Source organism: Sinocyclocheilus rhinocerous, unplaced genomic scaffold (assembly GCF_001515625.1).
Source record: "Sinocyclocheilus rhinocerous isolate Xijiao unplaced genomic scaffold, SAMN03320098_v1.1 scaffold113, whole genome shotgun sequence".
In the NCBI taxonomy this organism is placed as follows: domain Eukaryota; kingdom Metazoa; phylum Chordata; class Actinopteri; order Cypriniformes; family Cyprinidae; genus Sinocyclocheilus; species Sinocyclocheilus rhinocerous.
In genome coordinates this window covers 3,066,282-3,081,589 of record NW_015646846.1, presented here as the reverse complement: position 1 = coordinate 3,081,589, position 15,308 = coordinate 3,066,282, and the positions used below count along the sequence as shown (strand labels likewise).

The 15,308-nt window shown below is 35.9% G+C and overlaps 1 pseudogene; it reads right to left on the bottom strand.

Annotated features, from left to right (window-relative positions):
• Positions 1 to 1,681: 1,681 nt before the first annotated feature.
• LOC107708065 (immunoglobulin-like and fibronectin type III domain-containing protein 1) lies at positions 1,682 to 14,615 on the bottom strand (annotated as a pseudogene).
• Between the last annotated feature and the right edge of the window lie 693 nt (positions 14,616 to 15,308).

Genomic DNA, 15,308 nt, shown 5'->3' with positions numbered 1-15,308 from the left:
CACTGTGTGAATGTTATAATAAATGTATTAAAACAGAGCTGTTGTAATGATTATTATCATTATTATTGTCTTAATTTTTATTTTATTTTACAGAGATTTTCCTCGCGCTTTGGACTTTGAACCCTGGTTAACAAGCAGATCTGCTGCGAGTTCGTGCAGCGCTGTCAGAATACATGCAATGCGCGCGTGTATTAGAAAACATAACGTTCTGCAGTTTATTTACTAATTGTTTAAGGCCATTTCGCGATTTCAATCATCATACAGTAACCAGCAACAATCACCCCTTCCTCTTCTCATTGAAGACATGCGCTGTCATATCATTGTTCGGTACAATTTATTCGGTCTTTTCGCTTATTCGGCTGAACACCGAAAGAGCTTTTTTTGCTATTTTCGGTCAAATAATTTCGGTTGCCGAACATTCGGTGCATCCCTACTCACAGTACATATTCACAACTGCATCAAAATGAGCAACCATTACAAATCTTGCAAATTTCTACTTTTGTGTTCCATGGAAGAAAAAATCATTCAGGTTTGGAATTACACAAGAGTGAGTAAATGGCAATTTTCATTTTATGGATAAACGGTTCCTTTCATGCAACAAATTATGTCATACTGTAATAAGGAATTCAGTAATATGACAACTGAATGCAACCTACCTCTCAGCTCATTAACATCCCACGTTGGTGATTCAGAGGGATCAGAAAATCCCATATAATTTTTTGCTTATAGTGGTATTCACAACAGGGGTGGATAGAGGTAGTGTAAGTGTTGCAAAACAGACGGTCAGCTATTGTGCGCCAAACACATGTGTTGGAATCACATTCTGCCACCATGTAGTGCGGTCGATCATCCTTCTCCTGGTCTGGAGATGGAGCCTATGTGATAATGATTTTACCATAAACAACCTGTTCTAGCACCACTGGGCCTGGAGGCTTTGGTTCATCCGTAGCCAGAAGAAAAATAAAGGAAGCTTTGCAGCTGTTGGGGTTGGCACGTGTGGAAATGAAAGTAATAAATTGGCACATGAAGGATTCAATGAAAACTGTGTACCCCAAAGGACCTTATAGCCAGTAGTGGTGCATATTGGGCACATATTTTATTTAGCCATTTAAACAGCCTTACAAAAAGTAGACTAATTAAAAATATTTGGTTATATATGAATTAACAGGGGCACTGAGAGTTGCTTGTTGACACAAGGGCACTGCCCCCGCTTAGAGCTGCTCCTGCATGCAGCAAGGTCTAATTATTAGTGTGATAAACTGGACAGTCTAGTCACATTCACAGTGGTGATGCACTTTGGTCTGCTTTTTGCTCTCTGCATGTTTTATAAAGGCTACTTCAGGCAAGGTTTTGAAATGGGGATTGCATTTCAAATTTTTATTTATTTATTTATTTTTTTTTGTGGGAAAGAAGAAAAGTCCTGCATACATGACAATAATACATTAACATAAGAACGAGCTGTTAACTCAATGGTAAATACAAGAGTTGTCAATCTGAGCTAACAATCCAATCCAAGTGCCCTCCCATTGTAAAATGGATATATTGTGTAATATTTAAAACCAATAACTATAAAACCAATAGTTTAATTTGTAACATCATTTTTTTATTGGATAACATCCTCCGCAACATCACAGGATTGTAGTCCCCCCTCAATTTTCTTCCTTCCTTCCTTCCTTCTTTCCTTCCTTCAAGTGCCCTTTGGGGTCATTTTATAGGGGTGGCTGACCCATTCTGTAATGTAAGTAAGTGGCAATAATGTTTTTACTTGGATTCAGATAACTGACTTACCTGCCACTCTGACCTTTATGTCAAAGCTGGACTGTCCACTAGAGTTCTAGAGTAAACACCTGAGTCTGAATAGTATGCCGAGGGGATGACGAGTGTGGATGAGTCCTCAGCATTGATGATGTTGACCCAGGGGGACACAGGTTCATAATTTTTCAGCTATTTGATGCCAGGTTGTGGAGAACCCTTGACATGAACAGTTTGAAAGGAAATAAGAGAATGAAAATCATGACTGATTATAGATATTGAGCTGAATTGACCAATTGCTACAGTAAGCCCTGCCACCCCTTGATTATTGTTATTTGCTTAAGGCTGAAATACACCATATGATTTTTGCTCCGATTTACAGTTTGAACAAGTCAATGCTAGTTGCTGAAAATCAGAGCAAGTCTGCACTCTGCAGATTTAAGCTGAAAGATTTCATACAAAATTGCATAGTGTATGATGAGCACAGACTTCAGTTTGTTGTTGGCTTCAGACTTTGATTCCATCCAGTCGGAGGATATCAAACACGTTTAATTTTTTGAGCCGATTTTAGAACACAATGTTTTCATTTGTCATGCGTCACCTAGCAACAAGGCACATGTTCCTGAGTGAGTTTGTGTTTGAATGACTCTAAGGTCTGGTAAATGTGTGATCCTAAATCGTTTAATGTATGATGGCCAGTGCAAACGGTAATGCAGGATTTGCAATTGCATTTGGATTATGTCACAATTTATGCGTCCACATATGGAAAACGCAATTGAAAATACAATTTGCTATTCTATTTGAAAATTGTCCGGAATATCGTTCCATAGTCTGGTAAATGTGTGATCCTAAATCGTTTAATGTATGATGGCCAGTTTTTTTTTTTTTCCTCTGTTACTATTTACATAGTTGACAAATGTATGATGCCTAGTGTTTTAAAATCTGTTCAGATTTTAAAAGTTGTGTGGTGTATTAGAGAAGCTTTTTAGAATGTCCTGTAACATTCTGTAACATTCAGTAAAGCTGGCTAAAATTGTTTAAAATATTAATTGATATTATTTGTATGAGAATTGGAATGAAGTTTGAAATTGCAAAGAGTTTTATATGCTGTTAAATTATGTGGTAGCATGACTAAATGCAGCAGAAACTGTGAGCACTTACCAAGTTATTAACATTAATTTACATTGGGGCAAATTATGTTCTTACTAATGTTCGACATGTTCATTTGGGAATGAGGGCTGACACATAGTTTAATCCACAGCATGCACAATAAATCAAAGTACCTTATAATCTACTTTGATTCTGATAAAATTTCCTGCTCTTACAACCATGAAGTCTACAGGATCTTTGAAGCGGGGCCTGACTGAAAATTAATGGATGGAAAGTAGAAAGAAAGACAAAATGTTCAATTCAGTTAAAAGTTATACATTTATATTCTCTTTTAAGAAACTATTATGGACAGAACTTACTGTTGGGGTTTTTAGCGCAGACCATCGCAGAGGGAGCGCTGGGTTCTCTGGGACCAGACAAATTAATGGCTGATACTCTGAACTCGTACTCTGACCCCTCAGAGACATTCTTCACTGCATGCTTCAGAGCTGTGCGAAGAAGATTATTTCAGTTGTCATAGTAGCACGTCAAGTAAAGCCAGTGACTTGATAACCAAGTCTGGAGATGCATAATTAGTGTACTGTTATCTGCTGGTGGAGCCATGACACATTGGGCTATTGTGCTCATTAAGAAATAGGTTTGAATCTTGCCTTTTTCGTGTAGAGATTATTTTTTAGAGGAAATTGTCAGTTTTAATAAAAATGGCAGGAGTATGTATCAAAGGAAATCAAAGAGTGTCCTTTAATTATAGGTGAGATCGTGTTCATTCTATTAGGAGACTCAGTATGATTTGATGGCAGTGTATTCCTGGAATGAATGAAGAGTACGTATACTGCATCTGTGACTGTAGAAGTGACAAAATCACCAGAACAGGAAGCAGTTGTGCTTGAATTAAAGGAAATGTTTCATAACAGTTTATAAGGAAAATATATTTCCAGTTAATGAGACGTTGGTTTATGAGAGACAGCGCTTTGGTTTCTGGGGTGATCAAGCAGGTGGGAAAATATGATGAAAATAGCAGTAAGCTCTTGAAAATGAAGGTTTCTTTGACAATTCATAAGAGGGGTCTCAGGTAAAGTGTTAGACCATTTAACCCTATGGTATTATTGTTCATTTAGAAGTCACACTTGTGTTGTTTATGGTCAAAAGTGACCGGACACCTGAAATGTAACTTTTTTTTTTTTTTCAGTGAAATTAAAGTAATATATCTTTGTTCAATATTTTTTATTTTGTATTTTGAGAGAATTTCATGGTACTATTTAATATTTATGCAATAATTATGATAAATTTTCCCCATTGAAAATAATGCAAAAATTTATTTTCAAATTTTTTTTTATTACTTTTCAATTATGGCAGTATTTCATGTTAAAATAGTGACAATGCCTTTAAAATAATTTTTTTAAAGGCAGATTAGTTCCACCTGGTGAGAGTAAAAAAAGAAAAACATCTGAAATTCCATGGTTTAGCCACTAGATTCCTATAGAGCTCTATATAAAATACTTATATATTATTATTTCTCTAGTTGTTTTTAGACATAAATACTTTTTTATTTATTTATTTTTTTTGGATTTATATTTGGACATTCACAAAGACAACTTTTTGTAAAGGTTAAGATATTTTTTTTGTTTGAAATGTTGATTTGAAATGTCAGTTTTTGTATTAATTTTACTACAGTCAAACCTGAACACAAGGAAAGACATTTTATTACACATAACATCAAAGTTCAACAAAAATGTAACAAATATGAACAGGAATGCTTTATCAGAGGTTAATCAATCTTTAGAGTGTCACCCCTTCCTTGGTGTCTGTGTTTTTACTCTATTGTGGCTAAATTATTGATTTTATTTCACGTATTTGCAAAAACATGCTGTGTTACAGTCACACTAGTTCATATATGTGTCTGTGGGTTGGGGGAGTGTGTCTGTTTTGCACTCTTGATATTTTAGAGTGTCAAACCTTCATTGCTGTGCACTTTTTTCTGCATCGTGAATGATTTGTAGATTGTACACACAAGAAATTCTCTGTATTTTCATATTTTTGCGTATTTCCCATTCATTTCCAATGGCAGTCATTTTTGACCGTGAACATCACAAGTGTGAGTATTTTATTTACGATCATTTAGCTGCTTCGAATCAAGTCCACAATTTTTTTTTATGGTCACATAGTGACTGCCATAAAAGTCAGTGAGTTTTGTACCATTCTGATGAAGTAGCGATTTTTAAAATTTAAAAAAAAAATTTTGGGGTCTATTTTAGGATTTCAGTGTTCGGGGGTCTGAACCTCTTACCTGATCATGAGTTGTTGTGGCTCTTGCCACAAGAAATATTTCTTGCTTTAAGAGTTGCAGGTTTGAGTCTTGCTCCATTGACATTGTTTTTTAAATGCACCCAATAAATTAAAAGAATAGATCAATAACCGTAACACATTTGGTCGATTTCACTTGGAGGGCAAGAATTTGGATGAGAGATAGAGCGTACGTCTGAGAGCCTTGAGCAGGGGTGTCTGTGCCTATTTCACATTGGCTAGAGGGAAGAATAATAATTAATGTAATTTTTTTTTAATGTCTTGTAGGATTCAGAGTGAAATAACCTCAGATAGCTTACTGCAGCCACTGTTTTCAGCAAATGTGAAGAGAAATTGTATAGTTACAGTTTTTATGGAGGATTTCATGTCAACAGTTACCAATGTACAAAATAATGATGACAAGATGCAGCTTGATATGCTCAAGTGTTTCGGCTAGAAAGTACTCAAACACTGTTACAAAATACTGCATATTTATGAACCAGAAGAATATATAAAGCATTAGAATATTCCAACCTCAATGTTCTGAACACAAAGTTTTTGTCAAGTAAATGTTTTCCACATCTTGGAAAACATCTAAATGAACTAGTTTTATTTAAATAATAAATATTGTTTTATATATTTAGATATAATATATTACAGAATCAGCCTGACCACATTAGATTTCATAAATGGACAAGTAACAACTTCACAGTTTGACTTTTTACAGAGTAGATGTACATTTTTTCAAATGCTACAGTAATTAAGTGAATATCAAAGACTTTATAATCAGAATTAATAGCCTATGTTATGGTCATGCAAGAAAGTTTAGACGCTCTCATCCGAAGGGGCATTTACTTCTCCTTCTAACTACATTTGTAGTAATGAATAATCTGAAGTTTTATCTGAATTAGAGGTCATTTAATCATAAAACTATTGTTTCCTAATTACATAGATTAAAGGTACTGAAAAACCATTTCCATTTCCATTGGACCTTGCATCTGTCTTCAAATGAATGTCGTCTCTCTGGGATTCGAACCCTATAATTCTTGTTTAATTGTAACCTAAAGACACACAGTAATTACAATCAAGGTTTTCCAGTTCACTTGCTATACATTCATCTGGTTTATTAGCTGGAAAGTTCATGGCATTGATGTCACTTTAGCTATGTCCACTCTTGATTTTTACTTCAACAACTACATAGAGCAGAATGATAGGGTTTGGGAAATGGCAGGTAGCTTGTTAAAGCATATAACTCTTGTCTAACAGTAGTTGAACCAGAAACCCTTTGGTTTTGAAAGTCCTAAGCAATTGGAAAAAACAACCCAGACTCATTGGAAATTTTTTTCCTGAGGCGACAATTCTGCAAAATGATATTCCCTTACTGCTTGCATGTTTTGCGACACTTTCAAAGTGAAATGTCCAGTGAGTGGCGCTAAAAGTGCGTTCAGTTTTGTCTTAAATGGATGAACATAAATCTGGGAAGGTTTTATTACACTGGTTGCTGTATGTGTTTGAGGCATTTTGGAAATGAAATGTCTGGTGAGTGACGCTAAAAAACTAAACAAAAACAAACCTCCTACACTAAACCCTATGGGCAGCAATCGTGAGATAGGTAACGTATTTGCTGAAACAACCATACAATTTCAGCTTGATTCTACAAGTCTTTGAGCTCTTCTATCTTAGTTCATGATTTGTGTTACACAGCACTGCAGCAGCACATTGCAGCAAGTGCAGTGTACCAGGTGAGTTACCGAGCATGTTTACTACGCCAGAAAATCCATACATATTAATCTGGTTATGCGATGCGTCAAAATGTAGTAGTTTACAAATAATGCACTATGGTAAAGGTGTTTTGAGATCATAACATACTATTGTGCAAGGAACCGCAATTTAAAATCTGCCCCTGTGTGATCCTCCATGTGAAAAACAATGTAAATTGCTTATTTAATCTGGAAATAGCAGTGAATTGTGTGTATAGGTACAGTTTTGGAGTTTTACAGACATGTAGGTAGACTAGGCACTCTTTTTAATGGGTTCAGAGTCACCCACTGGTTTGTATCTTTCTTGCATATCTCTAGCTGGTAGCCCAGTATTTTGGTTCCTCCATCTTCTCCATCTCTGGTGGAGTCCATGTTAGGTTGATACAGTTTTTGAAAGCGCTGACCACCTTAGGAGGGGCGGGTTGGCCAGGATGAATTGCAACATGGGGTTTTGATCACTTAAGAAGTGGAAAAATGTTTTCCAGTCAAAGCATTTAAGCCATGATGCCTTCCGCTCCAGAGGATCACTGATGCTCTCAGAGTTCTCAGCATAGATTCAGTATATGTATTTCTTGCCATGGGACATGTTTCTGTCTCAGTAGGACAGGTGGTCGGCTGAACTATCCCACACCTTCTTCCACATACTCTGCCCTACCTGCTGACGCTCGACTAAGTAGTTGGTCACTTCAGAGCCACCAGTATCACTTGGTGGATTCCATTTTAGTTCAATGACAGAAGATGAGCTGTCAATCACGTCTACTGGGCCTTATGGTGGACCTGGTTTGTCTGCAGGGGTACATCAAGTTGTTTGAAATACTTAATGTGCCAGTTTAATGGTAATGTATGGGTCTGTGTGTAAAAGGCAGAAGGTTTATAAATATTTATTTCAGAATACATTTAATATAATACACAGTGGAGTAGAAACATACCAACCACAATAAGCCTAGAGAAGGCCTCTGCAGTACCAAAAGTGTTTTTAAGCTGGATCTTAATTTCCCCAGAGTCAGATTGCAGACAGTCTTTTATCTGAAGACAGCTCTGGTTTACTTCCTTTACTACTTTTATGCTGCCACCATCAAAAAGCTCAGTGCCATCCTTAAACCAGCTGATCTCTGTCAGGTCTTAAGGTGGTAATGCCATTTTAAAGGAAGCAGTCTGGCCAACTTTAACTACCACATTTTTGGAGAACTTGTGTAGGTCATCAGGGTCAAATTTAGGAAGATCTGTAATATTTAAAGATGTTTTCAACACTGATTCAAAACACATATGAATCTGTTTTCTCTATACAATATACAAATATTTATGTATATGTTATAACTAGTAATATAACGGATCATTGTAAAATGAAAAAGAAATCGCAATACCTCCAGCAGTTGTCACGGTGTCAGTCTCGCACTCAATCACTTCAGCCCGAATCTTTGCTGCTTTGTATTGCTAACTTTTGTGTACCTCCATCTTTGGATATGCTTGCTTTATCACTAGAAGACAACTAGCAAAAGTGATAGATGTAATATAAAGAGCATTTACAAAAGACTGTTTAGAACAATAAATAAATCAATAGAGTGTATAGTATCATTAATTCACCTTCTTCCTATCCTCATTTGCTGGCGCTCAAGTTACCGGCAAGGTCTGCTGATTCCATACCTATAATATGCAGAGAAATGTTGATGTATAATTACTGATATAATAGTAATAATAATAATAATAATAATGTATTATTATTATTAAATGTTAATAAATGCCTTTTCCACAGCTCATGTTAGTTTCATAAACAAAATAGTATAAACAAACACAAATGCAAGTGGCATACAATAGAAAAATATGGAAGCTGGGTTCCGCCTAAGAGTAATAAATAAATAAAATGTTAATGTGATTTCTTGTACCTTTTATAGTCAGAAAAGGATTTCTATACAAGAAACATCACATCAAAAAATAGCAGTCAGAAAAAAAAAAATAATAATATTATTTCAAGACCACTGAGACTTGTAGAAGTTAAAAGAACCTTGTAGTGAATAAGTTATATGAGGGTATGAGAATATGAGGGTGATGTGGGAAGATTGTTTGGTGTGGGTGACAACTGTTGCATTGCAATCTGTCAGGGATTTAAACTAGAAGACCAATTAAGAGAGAAATGAAACGGTGGAGGAACAAGGTTATGAAGGCATAGAGCAGAGATTCAGTGTCTTGGGCTTAGAAGTGGGAGGTGAAATGCATTATTGCGGAGGTGGAAGAATGCAGGTTTAACAAGGAAGTTAATGTGGACTTGAAATGTTAAAAGAATGTTTATCAACAGTAGTTATAGTGCTCGTTAGTATTAACACCACTCGTTGTACTTTCAGGTTGAAGCTCATTGCAAAAATACACATTTCCTTGCCTTATGCCTCATTTTTAGGTACTATGAATGTGATGCATTTAAAATAAAAAAAATCTTGTAGTTTGTTAAATACTGAAATGCAAGACATTTTTTTTGGCGATTTTCCAACAATAAAAGTGAAATTTATATGATATATAAAATACTGAATAAAATACTGAAATAATAAAATATGTAAAATACTGAATAATGAAAAATAGGCAAGTTTGCTAGTTAATCACAGAGTTACGAAATGGAAATTTATTAACACAGTTGGATAAATCAATTCTATTAGAGTTATAAATCACTTGCCTAAACTGCCTAAATTACATCCCTTCGCCAGTAAGGACCATTAATCTAGTCAACTGTTCCCCTCAGTCTGATCATGTGCTGTGTCATTCATACAGTGCCACGGTGTGGCTAAATGTGAATATGGCACTGAAATAATGTTGGCGCTACACTTAATCACATTAATTGAAGTCAATGTACTGATGACAAAATAAATGGCTTTTGTAATTGAACAGTTATTATTTCTCATGTAGTGTTAAGCACACCATCAAATTGTATACTGTTTGAGTCTCCAGACAGCAGGGCTTCATCTGAACCTGTAGTCACACCTCAACTTTTTGACACCTGAAAATCCTGACAGTCATAAAAAAGTGATCAGTCTCATTTGTATGCACAAATATGGGCATTCACCTCGATATTACTTCTGGCTTTGGACTCTTATGTCAGACTTGAATATGTATGAATGTCATTTCATTATTAGAAATATCAATGCAACTGTGGTGTCTTTATGAGGTAGAAGATTTTCCTTATTTAACTTACTTGTGTGGTTCTCCTACCTTTCCCTGTGTCTTTTCCTCTAGTGTTTATTACACTTCTCGCCAGCCCAGTGTCTCCAGAGCCATCTCTCCTGAGCTTTTTCTCTGCTCTAGAGCTATATCCAGGACTAGATGCAGAACCACCGCTGTCCATCGCACCTGCTGCGTCTTTCTCAGCACTGGCTGTTTTGACAGCCGCAATTCTCTCATCCCTTTCCTTCTGTAGCTTGACCTGCTGTTCTGCAGCGATCTTTGCCAGGTCAATGCCTGCCCCTCTGGCTTGGGTTGTTTTTCGGGGTTTCTTTTTGCCCTTAGTATCTAGGTTGTTATCGGCTGGTTCATGACAAATGACAAACAGGACATGACAAAAAAACAAAACAAGAAAACAGACAATAATATGAAATAAACACAATATACAAGTCTTATTAGATACATTGCTGTAGTGTGAACTTTAACAGTGTTGCGGAAACTGAAGTTGTATTAAGGTGAGTTTTTTTTTTTTTATCATTCCACGGGCTCCCCAAATATCATCATCCTTGTGCAAGTGACCCCTATCCTAAAATTAAAAATGCAACTATATATTGTTATATATAAAGACCCAATGTTTACTGTGAAAAAGTATTATCAATATCTGCAAAATATGTTTTGGAAAATATTTACATTATTACTATAATTATTTTTCTACTCACTACATATTTTTTCACTGTCCAATGGTCATTGATCACTAATGATGACTCATATTTGACTCTTGAATCGATTGGCTAAAAGAATCAGACTTCCCCATTCTAATCAATAGAGAGGGCATTCTTTGATATTTTGTGTGGTTTTTGCCTCAGTTCAAGTGGTTTTAAGGCTGCACAATACGACGTGATGTAAAAACCTTGTTTATTTTTGGAAAAATAGCTACTGGACAACAATCTTGAAAGCATCTGATCTGCAGTAATTCTACTGAAAAAAAAAATGCAGTTATGATAGCAGTGCTAGTGCATTTAACTTGTTCCTCCCCAACACTGATCTTAGGCTACGTTTACACGACAACTGTGTAGTCATAAACGGAAAAGGTTTTCCCTTGCGGTTTTAAAAAGTTTCACGTATACACGACAACATTTTCAAAATGATTGCGGAAACTGAAGTTGTATTAAGGTGAGTTTTTTTTTTTTTATCATTCCACGGGCTCCCCAAATATCATCATCCTTGTGCAAGTGACCCCTATCCTAAAATTAAAAATGCAACTATATATTGTTATATATAAAGACCCAATGTTTACTGTGAAAAAGTATTATCAATATCTGCAAAATATGTTTTGGAAAATATTTACATTATTACTATAATTATTTTTCTACTCACTACATATTTTTTCACTGTCCAATGGTCATTCCTTAACTTTGCAAATTCTAGTATTGCATTAGTATTGCATCCTTCTCATGGGCATTTAATAATTTTTTACTTTTAGTCTGAGTTAAATCTCTTTTTTGTCTCATTTTATCTGTAAAAGAAAACCTGCCTAATAATTATGCACACCTGAATATAAGGAGTTTTTCAATTCCAGCCTTCATGGACAATTATATATCACTTATAAAATTATCAACTACAAAATTAATAGTAGTTCTTATTAAGATTGATGTGATTTGGAATTGGTAAAATGTGCTTGGAAAAAAAATATGATCAGAATATCAATGCCTCTAATAATTATGTACACACTGTATAGCACAGTACTCGTTTTCAAAGATTCCCGTATTGGGTGTTTACACGGAAACGATAATGGTGGCGTTTTCAAAAACTTGCACTTTGAAACCCGTTTTCAAAAATATGCGTTTTCAGTCCCCAAAATGCCGTTGTCGTGTTAACAAACAGTCAAAACGCATTAAAAAGTTTCCTGTTTTTGGCTGAAAACGTTGTCGTGTAAACGGCCCCTAAGTCACTTGTTGAAGTCAAATTCAAAGATGTTTTGAAAATGTTGAGATCATACTGTACCTTTCACTATCAGCCAGGCGTTACTGGACTTAATTCCAGCCACAGTCGCATAGATGTCTTTATCCACCTGCATACAGTCCTTCACCAGCAGCCTGTGGATCAGTTTGTCTTCTGACACAGAGATGTCATATTTGGCTCCCTTTTCTAATCGATTTTTCTTTCCGACCCACGTGATTTTAGGTAACAGTTTAGAGAGGACACACTCAAAAATGGCATCCTCCATCTCCATGGCTTTCACGTCCTTTAACTTGACCAGAAAATCCACCATTGGAACTACAAGAAAGTGCTCTTGGTTACTTAGAGTAGTAATAAGTTAATTATGCAGCATCATAAACTAGGTAAGGTTGGCTTTAATTTACTCTTAAATTCAGTGGAGAGCACATTGACGACTTCTACAACTAACTCGTAAAGGTCCCTAATTTAATGTGTGTATATCTTGCCTACTTGATTCTGGTTGGGTTTCATTTCCATTTAAGATCTCGAGAATATGGAGTAATCTCACCATGCTGAGGGACAAACCAAAAGCTCACAGACCAGAAGTTCAGCATCGCGCGCACTGAAACCTGAAATCCACCATTGGAACTACAAGAAAGTGCTCTTGGTTACTTAGAGTAGTAATAAGTTAATTATGCAGCATCATAAACTAGGTAAGGTTGGCTTTAATTTACTCTTAAATTCAGTGGAGAGCACATTGACGACTTCTACAACTAACTCGTAAAGGTCCCTAATTTAATGTGTGTATATCTTGCTTACTTGATTCTGGTTGGGTTTAATTTCCATTTAAGATCTCGAGAATATGGAGTAATCTCACCATCCTGAGGGACAAACCAAAAGCTCACAGACCAGAAGTTCAGCATCGCGCGCACTGAAACCTGAGCTCGGATATGCCAATTTACCTTGTAGATGAAAATTCTACTGCTGGCGTCTAGAAGGTTAAGATCAAGTTCAAAAGAAGCAGATCCATCAGGATTCACATCTGTGTTTGAGGTTGGAAATGCTCTTGACGAACTGTGAGTAAAAATGTGATTGCAATATAATTTCACATAGAAAATGTATCTAAAAAAAACAAACAAAACAAAAAACAAATCAAAACTGTACCTCTGCTTGCTCTTCTCTCTCTCTCTCTCTCTCTCTCTCTCTCTCTCTCTTTATCTCATTCAGTTTCTTCAACATCCAGCGGAAGTCAGTCACCCCATATTCTGCACAGATGTGCTCATAATCTTTCTTATCACCACTCAGCAAAATCTCCCAGAACTTTGGGTCAATTTCTCCATCTTTCCATGCTTTGGTTTTATGAACCTTACTGCAGGGTTGAGAGGTAATTCACAGTTGATTAAAGGAAAAGTATGGCTATAGGATATATTTTGGGAAAGGGTTGAGAAGGATATCAAACTTTTAAACCTAATTTCTTATTTTTTTTATATTTTATTTCTACCACTGAACTTTATTAAAGCTTTGGGGGACCACGTCTCTCTGTCTCCCCAAAACAGTTCATATCTTAGAATAAAAACAAAGATGCTGTATTGTTAATGCATTAGTCACAGAGATTGCTAAAGTAACTTTGTCTATATTTACAGAATAAATTTACAACACCTGACCTTTTCCTTTTCAGGACAGCCTTGAGCTAATTTGGATCAGTTGCAGTTTGCTTGGTCTGGAGAAACATTTGGCATCTACAAAAAGTGCAAGGAGTCTAACTAGGAATATACATTTTGGAATATCTTTTGTGAGATGAAACAGAAACTCAGCTCACCTCAAGAGTGTGTTCACCAGGATTTGGGTCAAATTTGGTTTGATATTTCTTTGGATCTGAAATATCTCTGTTGTTTCTGGCCCAAGTTACAGTAGGAACAGGATCACCTACTACAATGGCCTTGAAAATAGCCAGTTTACCTGCAAGTTTACAACAAACTCTTAACTGCTTTACTGAAAATTTATATGGCAGATATTGGTATAAGCAATTAATTTGATTAATTAGTTGATACATCATATTAATTAAAAAAATGATGTGTTTGTATAAAAACATTTGTAAGCAAGGACAAGAGTAGCATAACTTCTTGAATGGTGAGAGCTAGGTTTGCGGATAAAATCCGCATGGCTCTTTCCTTCAGGGATTGCTACTATGAACTGTGTGGTCATGACTCCCGGGACTTTGGATTTCCTTTTGATGCCCACTAATGACACAGAATGTGTAAATATTAACACAGTGACTTATAACAAAAATAATTTTTGTTGCATTTCATTTTCACTGGTATAAAATGTATCTGTATCTGTAAACCCAATGCATTACTGGTTTAATTTATTAGTGATTTAAATAAGATTTAATTAACCTGAAATTTATATATATATATATGAAGAGTTTGGTTCCAAAACGCTATAAATCCATTTTGATTAATTTGAGTAAAAATGTGTTTTCTTTACCAAGAAAGTGGCAAGATGAAAACCACTATTTTCTGTTTCAAACTTTCACATAGCATCTTTAGGTTATAATAACATAAAAAATTAAAATCCAGATTTTTATTTTCAAAGATTTATTATAAAATTGTATTATTTTTTACCCATACTTGAAATTAGTGCTCTGCATTTATCCCATCCAAAGTGCACACACACAGCAGTGAACACACACCCGGAGCAGTGGGCAGCCTGGAGAGCAGTTGGGTGTTCGGTGCCTTGCTCAAGGGCACCTCAGTTGTGGTATTGAAGGTGGGAGAGAGCGCTGTAGCCTACATTCACTCCCCCCACCTACAATCCCTGCCGGTACAAGACTCGAACCCGCAACCTTTGGGTTACGAGTCTGACTCTCTAACCATTAGGCCACGACTTTCCAATATATTAGTTATTTTTCATTTTGAAACTGTTGAAAATACACAACATAGTAAGTTGATCCACATATGACAGCCTCTGAACTTGGTCAATACTAATCTTATATAGGCTACTGGCACTGGACTAAAAAACTAGGATGCCGGGTGTATTCAAACCACCGCCATTACTGTCTAGAGTGCGTGGAATGGTACGCTGTGATTGGTTGAGCGGATATATCGCATTCTGCAGAGAAGGGAGACTGGCGTTTGTCGCGGTTTGGAAAAAAGGGGAGGAAACATGACAGAATAACTCGGCGGATATTGCATTTTGCGTAAAAGTAAAAATTGACTTTTCAATACTGACCAGATACAATACTGATTTTGGCGGAAACTCAATTTTTAAAAAAAATGGCATTTATCGCGTTTTGGAATATATATATAATTAATGAAAACA